This window comes from Peromyscus eremicus, chromosome X (genome assembly GCF_949786415.1).
Source record: "Peromyscus eremicus chromosome X, PerEre_H2_v1, whole genome shotgun sequence".
In the NCBI taxonomy this organism is placed as follows: Eukaryota; Metazoa; Chordata; class Mammalia; order Rodentia; family Cricetidae; genus Peromyscus; species Peromyscus eremicus.
The window spans coordinates 19,152,066-19,164,194 of NC_081439.1; positions in this window are offsets into that span (position 1 = coordinate 19,152,066).

Consider the following 12,129-nt stretch of genomic DNA (forward strand, 5'->3'; position numbering starts at 1 on the left):
TTTGTTCTACAGAAAAACTTCACTTCACGCTGAGTGAAATTACCGTATTTAGCTGCTGTAAGGTCTTTGCCAAATACCACACAGCTATTAGGTGATATAAAGTATTTTTCTAATGGAGCTAGTAAAGCCGAAAGCGGCACAGCTCTGAACTCTGTTTCCTCACTGCCTTCATCAACCAGTGACAAAACCCCAGAAACACTAATTGAGCCACTTTCATTCTGGTTCCTTTATAGGAACATCATTAGAGCTGACCCTTCCTTAGTTCCACGCTCCTTACCAGATGCTCCCGTAACCACTGAGCTTCATTCTCCTCTTGTGAAAAAACACAAACATGTCCTCGACCCCATATTAACACAGGATCGGGACCCTTCCAGAATCCCGAGCAGGGATCTTTCTATTTCCCATTACCCTCTAACTGAGGGTAATGAAGGACCCTGAAGATTGGAGTGAGCTCTAATATGGCCCACAAAGCATGGCAGCTTTCTTTTGTGAATAGCATCTTGAATTTATTGAAACATTTTGACTTGGTTGTTGTTAGTTTCAATATTTTCACCAAAACTGTTACTATTCAAAGGAGTCAAGAACATAGATGTTCTTTCATGAAACATATCCTTCATTAGCTTACTCTGAGAAAAAGCATTTTCAGGATTTAGTATTTTCACTTCATTAGCTTTAACTCCTGATGTTATTAGCAGCTGTAATATTTAGCATTGATTTTTTATAAGGAACTTTCAGGTGAAGCAACTCTTTTGTAAGACAGCGAGATTTTCTGAAGTTTGTTTCCCATCTATAAAGCAGTCATTTCTTTTTTGAATGCCTGTTTCTTATCCCCTTAATTAGATTTGCAGAGGAATCACTTATTGCAGGCAGTTTGTTCAAGAGGTAAATAATTTTTAATTTCACATAAGTTTCTTCATATCTAAGACAACGTTCAGTGTATAAACTGCTTTCTTAAGGATTTTAAAGTGGCTTGTTTGCTCTTAAAGGTAGCTTTTTGTCATCCAACTACCGTAAAAACTTTGCACAGCTATTAGGGTAAATAAGGCATTTTACCAATGGAGCCCCAAACTGAAGCACCTAGTTCCATATCCTTTCAATTTTTTTCATTGGAACTGATACTTAAACTCTTAGATGATTTTCCTCCTTATTCTTTTAAAAGCTATATTTTAAGTTTATCATGAACGTATTTTTGAGCTGACAAAATTGTTTCAGGGCAATGTCGCCGTCTTTAGCAGAAAAACTATCTTTCCCAGAATGTATTTCCCTTATATCAGTCCCTTATTGCAAGCTAGCTTTTGGACTTCATTTCCCATAGTTCTTTTTGGGGTTGAGAGTCAACTTCTAAGTTTTTTTTTTGTTTTGTTTTGTTTTGTTTTGTTTTGTTTTGTTTTGTTTTGTTTTGTTTTGTTTTGTTTTGTTTTGTTTTGTTTTGTTTTGTTTTTTACCAGACTTGCTTACAAATTCTTGCCCGGGAGGTTTGAACAAAGTTTTTGCTTTTGCAAGGAAGATTTGAACAAGCATTTTACATTTTCAATTATGGGACATTGGGAGGGTTCTGGTCTCTCCTTAGCTGGCTTTAACAGGTGTTTCTCCTTCTTTTGACGCTGGCCCCCAAATCAGAACTGCACCTGCCTCGTTAGCGCGCATTGAGGTGGACAATTTCTGATAGCAACTTTCCTTGGGGTTTGTGTTTGCCTTAGCCAGTCAGTGAAAAACATTTACAACAGCTTTTCCATAGCTCTTTCAGAGAGATTTTCTCCCACTGATCTATCTCGTTTTGCTTGCTCCTTCCTTCCCCAGATGCAGAGCTTCAGGTATCTGCGGCTCTGTTCCTCTGCTAGCTGCCCTTGGAGGTAGGGACTTTTTTTTCTCCCCCCAAATCTGCCTCAAATTCTAGCAGCTTTTTCAGGTCACATATTTTCTGGGGAGGATTATGTCCCATCTCTTTCTTCAGAGTCTTTTTCCCAGACAGTTCCCAGTTTGGTCTCAGTTTATCCTTTCTACCCCAGAAACAGTTTCCGACACTACAGTGGTGGCTTTCCCTGCTACTGAAGGTAGGGGTTTTTTGTCCGTTTCTGTTTTCAGGGTCTGTGTGGTTTGCATACAGACTGAAAATCTAACAAGGGAGGTTTTTGCCATTTCTAAACTCCCATTAGGACAGGTGTTTTGTTTCATCAGGCCTTCACCTGGCCCAGTCCCCCAGTGGGTTGCATTTGCTTGTCTGGGTGCTCAAGGACAGAGCTTATGCCAGAGGCAATCACCCCTTAGGGCTACACTCCCTCATCTCATGGGAGTCAGTTGAAACAAAGCTTTTCTCAAAGAGCTGCTTTCTCTGACAGAAAAGAAAGCTTTACTCCTGGATAGTTCTGTCCTGCCCTGGCTGGGCTTTTTCCCCAGACAGCGTTCTGACTCAGCAGCACAACTGCTTCAGACAGTTCAGCTTTACTGTTTTCCCAGAAAGGTCCTTACTCTGATAGGAAAGCTTTTTCTCAGATTTTTTTCAGCTGTGGACCTATCAACCCGGGACTTGTAGGAAAGTGGACAACTGTGTCGTTCCCACTGGCTTAAGTTTTGTTTGTTCATTAGCAATCTTCCCCTGGGTCCTGCACCTTCCTGCCTCAGCTCTGTGCTCCAGGAAGTTTCAACTGCAGGAACCCTAGTATCCCCAAAATGCACTCCAACTCAGAGATGCTGGCCAGTCACCTCTGGGTTTTTGGTCAGAAGTGAGGACACAATGCTTCAGGGGATCTTTGCATTAGGAAGATTAGGAGCACCTTTTCAAAGACGCTCACTCAGAAACAAAACCCTTGATGCCTCAGCTGGACTGTAACTGAAAAGCTTGGCTTTTTTGCTTTTCTTAGGTAAAGTTTCCTGCCCTTTTGGGCTCTCCATAGCTCTTTACCCACACTCTCCCAAGCATTTCCCTCAGGGTACTCTGACCCACTGTCTTTTACTAGCTTGAAGAGACAGAGCTTAGAAGAGGTAGAACTTGTCCCTGCCTCCTGCATTGCAGGGAGGATTTTTAAAGCTTGAAAGAGAACTTAGAGAGGTTTTGCTGTCTTAAGAGGTTTGTTGTTTTCCCTTAGAGCTAATCACAGGTGGTCCCTGTTATGCTCAGATTGGGACCCCAAAGACTTCACCACAGACCTTAGATTCAGAATGCAACAGCATGGTTTATTTCTGTTTGTTTACAAGCCACAGGCAGGGAAGCTTGATCCAAAGCACTCACTCGTAGTAGTGAGGCCAGGAGGAACTTGCTTTTTCTTTGTGTGGCTAGCTTTTTAAAGGCAAAATCCACAAGCCCTTCAGGGGGGTTGGGGGAGTTTTGCACGGGTGCAACTTGGATTGGTTTATTTTTATCTCTGTTCTCTTTTAATTGGGTGAGGGTATGTAACCTTTGAATTTACTGGTTGGTGGTTACAATTTATTACTTTGGGGGCAGTCCAGCACAAGTCCCAGGCTTTGTCCCTGAGCCACCATGGGGGCTGGCTGGCCAAGCATGTACTGCACATAACTCTAAGTTGGTGAGGGGCCCCAGAAAGTAAACATCTGGCTGAATTTAGAGCAGTCAGAGTACGTGCAGAAAGGGAGCTACTGCAAGGACTGTCTTTTGTTCATGGCCCTCCCAGAAACTGCTTGCTCAAGTCTCAGGAAACTGAAATTGAGGCCTGATCTCTGAGAAAAGACTGAGCAGCCTGTTATGGCATCTGCTTGGTCCTTTCAGTCCCCATACTAATATCTTCAGGTGATTCTAATTTTTGTCCTTGAGAGAAAGTTAAAGGCTTTAGTTTTTAAGTTTAAGAGAGCTTTTGAGAAAGATTAAAGCTTTTTAGAGAGATTTTTTCCCCCCAAATTTTCCAAGAAAAGCTTTATAGTTTGAGAAAGATATTTTTCCCCCCAGGAGAAAGACCAACTTTTCCCAAAACTTCCCAACTTTAAATTTTTTTGCTTTTTACACCCCCGTTATTGCCTCAGGGAGAAGTTACCTTCTCCTACCGCTTGGACTTAGCATTTCAGTTGTCCCTAGGACAAAAGCTTCCATAGGAAACTTTCTTCCCCATAAGCTCAAAGAGCTTTTTTACTACCCATAAAGCCCAAAGAAAGATTTTTTTCCCAGTTTGCGTTCATAGCCCCCAAAGTTAGAAAATTGAAGAGTTTTTCTGTCTAGTTGCCTTAGTTATTTTTTCCTACACAATCTTACACTTCTAAGTTTTTCCTACAATATTTTACTACCCTATGCCTTATACTTATTTTTCACAGATAGAAATTGAGAAAGGGATAGAAGAAAGAAAATTGACAGAAGAGAATTTCACTGTAGCATCGGACATCCTTCCAGTCCGCTTTCCTTTTCTCTCGAGGATAAAAACCCTGCCTCTCAATATATATAAAAAATATATATTTTCCATAACACTGGCATGCCTCATCCACTGGCAGGGCTGAACTCAGCACTTTCACCAAAAACTCTGTAATAAAACTATTATTTTCCGTTATCTTTAGTCCCTATTACTTTGTCTTTAGTCCCTGTTCATTTGTCTTTAGTCCCCCCTTTTTTTTAGTCCCCCCTTTTTTTCTTTGGTCCCTTTTTCTTTTTTCTTTAGTCCCTTTTTCTTTTTTCTTTAGTCCCTGTTCATGGCGCCATTCTGTGGGGTGTTTTCCCACCACCCCCACAGTTCCCCAGAGTTTTCTTGAGTGCGAGCAGCAGGAAATATTAGATAGAAGGATTTATTGCGGAGAATATCGCTGAGATAAACAGATAGAAAATAAAGGATAGCCTCAAGAGGGCCTGGAACCTTTTCCAATGGGCCCCGACTGTCTCTGCCCCAGGGTTTTTATAGAGACGCCAAGGGGTGGAGCAAAAGACCTCCTCCCCCAGCAGAGTCAAGGGCAGACCATCTCAGACACCTGCACTCAGGCCCATGGTCTAATCATCCTCTATGCGGACCTGCTGTGTAAGCCCCGAGGAACCTGAGAACGGGCTCCCACAGGCACCCAGACAGGGGGATCGGGATCTGTCCCTGGTTTATGGGCAGGCTTCTGGAACCGGGTGCTGTGGTGTGACACCTTGCACAGCCTTGGTGCAGTGGGAAGGGCCTGGACCTGCCTAGGCTCAATGTGCTGGGCTCTGCTGACTCTGCATAGGAGACCTCGATTTGTGGAATGTGGGGATGCGAGGTTGCTTGTGAAAGAGGGCTGGGGATGTGAGGAGGGAGGAGGAGGTGTCTGTGGATAATATGTGGAGTGAATAGAAAATTTCTTAATAAAACAATGAAAGAAAAAAAAGACCATTTGATTGGAAAGACTTTTCCCACCCTTTTATTCTGACTTAGTGTCTAACTTTGAAATTGAGGTGTGTTTCTTGTATGCAGCAGAAAGATGAGTCCTGCTTTCATATCCATTCTGTCAGCCTGTGTCTTTTTTATGGGTGAATTAAGACCATTGATGTTAAGGGATATTAATGACCAATGATTGTTAGTTCCTGTTATCTTTTGGTGGTACTGTGTGTGTGTATACTTCTCTTCTTTGGGGTTTACTGCTGTGGTGTTATCTATTGCCTGTTTTTTCATGGATGCATCTGACTTCCTTCGGTTGGAATTTTCCTTCTAGTGCTTTCTGTAGCGCTGGATTTGTAGATATGTATGGTTTAAATCTGTCTTTGTCTTGGAATGTCTTGTTCACTTTATCTATGATGATTGCAAGTTTTGCTGGGTATATCATTCTAGGCTGGCATCCATGGTCCCTTAGTGTCTGCATTACATCTGTCCAGGTCCTTCTGGCTTTCAAAGACTCCATTGAGAACATGGGTGTTATTTTGATGGGTCTGCCTTTATAAGTCACTTGACCTTTTTCCTTTGCTGCTCTTATTATTCTTTCTTTATTCTCTATGTTTAGTTGTTTAATTATTATGTGGCCAGGGGATTTTAGGGGGGTCTATTCGGTTTGCTCTTCTATAGGCTTCTTGTATCTTCATAGGTATTTTCTTCTTTAAGTTCGGAAAGTTTTCTAGTGTGATCTTGTTGAATATATTTTGTGTGCCTTTGAGTTGGTATTCTTCTCCTTCCTCTATCATTATTCTTAGGTTTGGTCTTTTCATGGTATCCCAGATTTCTTGGACATTTTGTGTTTTGTCTTTTTTGGCTTTGGTATTTTCTTTGACTGATGAATCCATTTCCTCTATTGTATTTTCTACACCAGGGATCCTCTCTTCCATCTCTTGTGTTCTGTTGGTTGTGCTTGCATCGGTGTTTTCTGTTCATTTACTCAGATTTTCTATTTCCAGCATTCCCTCTTTTTGTGTCTTCTTCATTGTCTCTGTTTCCCTTTTCTGGTCTTGAACTGTTTCCCTCACCTGTTTAATTGCTTTTTCATGTTTTTTTAAAAAAGAGATTTATTGCTTTCTTCCATTTTTTTAAATTTTTTTATTTTTATTTTGCAATACAATTCAGTTCTACATATCAGCCTCAGATTCCCTTGTTCTCCCCCCTCCTGCCCCCCTCACCTTCCCCCAAGCCCACCCCCCCATTCTCACCTCCTCCAGGACAAAGCCTCCCCCGCAGATGGAGATCAACCTGGTTGACTCAATCCAGGTAGGTCCAGTCACCTCCTCCCAGGCCGAGCCAAGTGATCCTGTTTTTTATTTGTATTTTCCTCTTTTTCTTTATAGACTTCTTCCAAATTTGTGTTTGTGTTTTTCTCAATTTCTTTATTGATTTCTTCTACATTTTGTTTGTCTTTTCCTCAATTTCATTTTTCATTTTTTTCCTTGAAAGACCTTTAGCATCTTCATGATGCTATTGTTAAGGTTGCTTTCTTCTGCTTCTTCTATGTTGTGATATTCAGGTCTTGCTGTTGGAGTAGGGCTATGTTCTGGTGATGCAGTATTGCTCTTTGTGTTGTTTCATGTACTTCTGCTTTGACGTCTGCCCTTCTTGTCTAATAGGTATAAGAGGTGCCTGTGGCTGAGCGAGTTGCTGTTGGTCCCCTTTGTGCTTGTTGTGTCTGTTTCTCAGGGGGCCCTTCTGAGTCTAATCTTAGCTCTTGGTCTAATTGGAACAGGCAGATTCTATGTCTTAGGTAGCTGCTCTTGGGTTGACCCAAGGTAGCTGATTCTGTGACTCATGGATACATTATTGGTCTTATCGGGGCTCTTGGTCCAGTCAGAGCCAATAGATTCTGTCTTTCAGGAAGCCTCTTTGGTCCAATGAGAGGTGGCAGATACTACTTCTCAGAAAGCCACTCTTGGTCTAATGAGAGCTGGCAGATTCTCTGTCTCCTGATGTTACACTTGGTCCAATGACAGCTTTTTGACTAATGAGAGCTCACTCACTAAGCCCGATGAGAGCTGAGGGTTGGTTTCTAAGCCTCAGGAAGTAGCTGGGGTCTTGGGCAGATGGGTTTGAGGGCAGAGTGTTAGATTGCAGGGTCTGCTGATGGGTCTTGGTGAATTGGGAACCTTCCTGCAGGAGCCCTGCCTGCTGCCTGTCAACCACCCTTCACTAATCCTATATAACACAAAATTGTGAGAGGGACACTAGCACATTTGAAGTTTGTTGTCTTTATTTTGCTTATGCCAGACAGTTAGGGTTGGAGACTCTGCTGCTCAGTTGGATGAATTAAATGTAATGGGTTTTTGGGCACCAGAGTAGATGGGACCAGGCGGCAGTACTGAATTGCCAAAGGCAAAGTGATTGTACATATTGTATTGGGCAGTATAGCCAAAACAATGTTCATAATGCCTGAACCATAATTGTCAGCAAAGGAAAGGTGAATTTTAAGGTGGCATGATTGGTCTGGACCTTTGATGCTGGCTAGTCCATCATGGTATTTCCAGACATGAGATAGTTATGAAGCTACTACATGGTTGTTTAATCTGTAGAAGCAAAAAGAAATGTCTCAAATAAATGAAAGAAAGGCTCTGCCCAGGGAGCCTAAATTATAATACCATCCTGAAACTAAAAAGGGAAAGGAAAGATGTTAGAGGTATCTTGTGTGCCATCTACCTCAAGGATCACTCTGAATGAACCAAGATATGGCAATTAGATGCTGATGTCCTAGATTTTGTCTGTGAGATGAGACTTTCTTGTGAAAAGGCTGAGCATCTTTCCCTATCTGATTACTTCCCCAGAATGCCAAGCACACATTGATTTAAGAACTTTGAATGGATAAGATTTTGATCTATTGAGGTAAAAATGTTGCATTCCTTGAAGCATTGTAGAAGGGAAGGAAAAGTTGTCTACCTTTTGTCTGCCTCCTTTATCAATGCCTGGTCATACAGATAAACCTGTATATAATTCTAGGCAGGAAAGTCATAAGGAAGAGATGCACTTTGAGTTCAGCCAGTTGTCACCATAATCAATATCCAGTTCCCTGTTTCTAGTACATTTTGGAGTTCTGATTTATAGAGAATTAAACACCTTTGGATATGGGAAAGTTTAGTGAATTGTTCGATGCTAATTAATCTCAGAGAGAAGATGGCTCTAGAAATAGGAGTTGACATTCCCACTTCAGGTACAAGCATGTCTGCCTCAAAATGTCCTCCAAAGTTCCTGGCATGAAACTGTGACAAAGAGAGAGGAGAACTACAAACAGTGTAATATCCTAGACACCATGACCCCTAAAGACAGCTAAGGGATAACTTATTGCAAATAAAAACTACTCTTGTTTGTCTTCTGACATAAAATCATTCATCATTTAAAAAAGGTACTGGGATGATTATCTGTGGAGAAGGCATAGAGGGCCTTCAACCTAGAAGTTTCTCAGTCAGTAAATACAGAAGACTAATTTTAATTAGAATTATTTGTTGTTACTTTCTCCAGTAGGTTATAAGCATAGATTAAAGGATGTTTTGCTATGTATCTGCCACATTTCTATTTTTGCTGCTCATACTCATTCGAAACCAAAAATCAGGCTAATGTACATCTTCCACTCTACAAACTGTAAAACAAAGGGAAAAGATACCAGAATTGAGCCCCTGAGGAATCTAATTGTGAAGAGTGATGGGGTTAAAAATACGACAAGTCTAACTGTCCATTCAGCTCCTTTATGGGTCTCAGAGAGGAAAAGTGTAATGTAAAAGCAGAATACAGATTGATGATCTCAAGAGTGGATAAACGGTCTCTTGGTGAAAGGCCCACTTCTGTTAGTCTTGAGTTACTTACTAGGGAAGGGTAGAGGAGAAAATATACCCGAGTTCTGAATAAATTCAGCCTGTACTAACATCCACTCTCCTAGACTGTCAAGCAACTGAGGGCTTTCCTTATGGTGATGGTTTCTTCAGAATCTGGAGTCCTAGATTTTCAGAACTGGTAGTCCCTTCTACCGACATCTTTTAAATAACCATAAATGTTCTCCCATTCACTCTGGAATGGGAGCAGAGCCTTAAATCTCTTCATATCAACTCACAAAAGTACTCACTCAGGTACCTTCCCTGCTTTGGGGCTGCCAATTCAACCTCAATTTTTGTTCATGGAATTCAAAGTGTAGTGCTTCATCTTGGTTGTCCTAACATAAACAATAGCGTCAACACCACAGTTGATGAGACATTTTGTCAAAGAGCTACATTTGACAACTTAGTATAGATAAAATACTGGAATGGAATTGCAGCTGCAGGAAATCTGATCCTTGAAGCATACACATTGATTCTAGGAAAGCATTTGAATGTTTAACTTCTCCATGACATCAATCGTGGTGTGGGCATATGTTCGTCTATGGAAATTTATAGCTGTCAGACAACAGGATGAATAAAATTTCAACTTGACTTGGGAGATGAGGAGGTTTTTACCTCTTGAATCAAATCTGTGCTGTCTTCCTCATGAACATCTTGCAACAGATGAAATCCACAAGGAAATCTTCAAAGTCATCATTGATTTCTGTGAAACCTTTGGAGCAGTGGCTCTAAACCTCTAAACCTACATCCACCTTCCTAACACTATGACCCTTTAATAAACTTCTTCATATTCTGGTGACCACCATCCATAAAATTATGCCATTGCTACTTCATAACTGTCATTGTTCTACTTTTATGAATCATAACATAAATATCTGATATGCAGGCCCCAAGAGTGTTACAACTTGCAGGTTGTTACAGAGGGTTTTAGGTGATTTTCTAGCCTGTATTCTTCCTCTAAAAAGATAAAACTGTTTTTTGTACTCACTGGACTTATAGTTATTCTAATGCTTGTACTATTTCTAGGTGAGAACTGTTACATAAATCAAATAATGCACTGTCATTAAAAGACTATCTACTGCCATGGATCTATGCAAACCAGAGAATTTTACTGTATCCCTCTGGATTGTAACTAAGAACTATCCTTGGAGGGCCTTCCTTTCTCTGGACTATGCTTAAAACTTCATCTCCTATCAGGAGGAAATACCTAGAAAAGCATCGCCCCCATAATGACACTCAATCTTCATCTCTAACAGGGATGTTATGAGAGGGTTCAGGGGAACCTGTGATGGTTAGAAAATGAGAAAGATCCCATTAATAAGGGCTGTTGCTTGCCCTTGTTGTTGTTCCCCTTCCACAGGAGGCTGTCACACTCAGAAAGTGCTAGTGGATAACAAAGGGGGAAAACAGCCTCTTTGTTCTTCCAGGGGAAAGACCAATCATGGAGGAGGTGACTTCCTGAGGAGAAGAGCCTGGAGAGCCTATAAAAAGTCTTATCCAGAACCCTAGGGCAGCCTTCAACCCCTGGGGTGACTTCCCATCCCCTTGTTCTCAGCTGTTTGTCTGTTCTTATAAAGTTCGTGCTTTTGTTATTTATCTCTGTGATTACTGCTTCCTTGCTCCTATATCAATCTGTCATTTACTTTCACTCTCAGCTGCCCTTAGGGTCTTCCACTGTCATGTTCTGTCAGAGAGCCTTAGGATGTCCCTCTTGTCTCTCCTGTGGCTGTTGTATTCCCGTTCTCAATCTCATATCTTCAACTCTGCCTGTCAATGGCCATGTCAGCCAATACCTGTCAGAGTGTGTCTTCTTCCAATATGTACAGTTTTTTGTCTGTCTCATGAAACAACTTTGGTGGTAGCTCTGGACTACTGCTCCTCCAAAAAAAAAAAAACCACAACAACAGTCTGTGCCCCTTTTGAGGAAGAGGCCATTAGAAGGTTCACATATACTTTCTGTGTTCTTCACTACCTTAATCTGTGGTTGTATAGCTGCTCCCTGGAAAGAGAGACTAACAAATGAGTAAATGGCTTCATAAGACTGAACTCTAAGGAAGACTATGGGGCATTATCTTAAGTAAGGATGGATATAGAAGTGTCCAAAGCATTGTGCATAATATTACCCTTTGGCAGGTGGTCCTGGTGTGTATAATGCAGCAGGATAAGCAAGCCATGAGGCACAATCCAGTAGCAGCTTTAGTCCATGGCTTCTGTTTCTGCTGCTGCTGCCTCTAGGTTTCTGCCCTTCTTGAGTTCCTGCTCAGATTTCCAACAGTGATAGACTGTTAGCCAGACATGTAATATCAAACAAATCCTGTAATCTCAAAGTTTCTTTTGTTTATGGTTTTATATTATTACAGTAACTGACATCCAAACAAAGACAGAAAATGGTACCAGAACACTGTGTTGCTGAGGTAGACCACACTGTTTCTATTTGGGGAGACTATGGTGACATTTGAATTTGGTGCTGAAAAGGTGTTCAATGCTAAGAGTTCAGTGGGCTGTTTTATGGGATCTTGGAAGATTATCTTGCTAAGAGCCACACAGATAGTGGAGGCCTGGCCTTTGAAGTTTAGCCAGGAAGGAAAGATTCTAACAGGACAATTTGAACAATTTTTGAGTTACCATTCTGTTTCTACTTGGCTGGGGCTAAGTAATCATCTGTAATTGAAAGAGATCAGCATCTCTGAATGAAAATCTCCTGGGAAGTGTTTTCTGAGGATAACCACACATGTGCTATGTTCAAGAGGGGGGCATTGCTATACCTTGTGCTGGCAAACAAACCTAAAAATATATATTGTCCTCCTAGAATGTACTGGTTTTTAAAGCATGAAGGGGACATGTATAGCATCAGAGGCTTAGAACTGTCAGGAACATAAGAATCCTTTGTTGAATGTGCAGCCTTAATGGAGGTACAAACTCCATGATTAAATGGGTAATAAGAAGATTGCAATCTAGGCACAATC